Raw genomic sequence first — 505 nt, 5'->3', positions numbered from 1 at the left:
ATGGCGAATCATGGCGGAGGCCGGGGATCAAGGGGAGGAGCGGTGAGGAGGGTGGTTGGGGAGGGGCGGCTCGATCGGGATTGGGGTCCAGGTGGGATTCTGTCGGGCCGGGCTGGCAGTTCAGGGAAGTTCGGGAACCTGTCTTCAGGCCCTATATAGGGCTGCTGTGATCCAAATAACTATTCTAATCCCAGGATTAGAATAGTTATTTGTATCACAGCCAGCCCTATAAGGGCCCGACAGATCCTCCCGAACTCGCTGAAAAAGAAAAAAAGCCCGATCCCCCACTCCCCGCACAACCCACGCACCCACCTCCAACGGGCGACGCACCACCACCCGCCCCCAACTGGCGACCGGAGACGCTGCCGCGGCCCCGCCAGCAACCGTCGCCGACCGCCGCCGTCCCCAAGCGCCCACTCCTCAGATCCACCGCCACCGCGATGCCCCTCTCCTCCTCCCTTGCCAGCACGTGGCCACGCGCCGCCGCAGCCCCCGACCGCTGCCT

Source organism: Triticum dicoccoides, chromosome 4A (genome assembly GCF_002162155.2).
Source record: "Triticum dicoccoides isolate Atlit2015 ecotype Zavitan chromosome 4A, WEW_v2.0, whole genome shotgun sequence".
Lineage (NCBI taxonomy): Eukaryota > Viridiplantae > Streptophyta > Magnoliopsida > Poales > Poaceae > Triticum > Triticum dicoccoides.
This window is presented reverse-complemented; position numbering follows the sequence as displayed.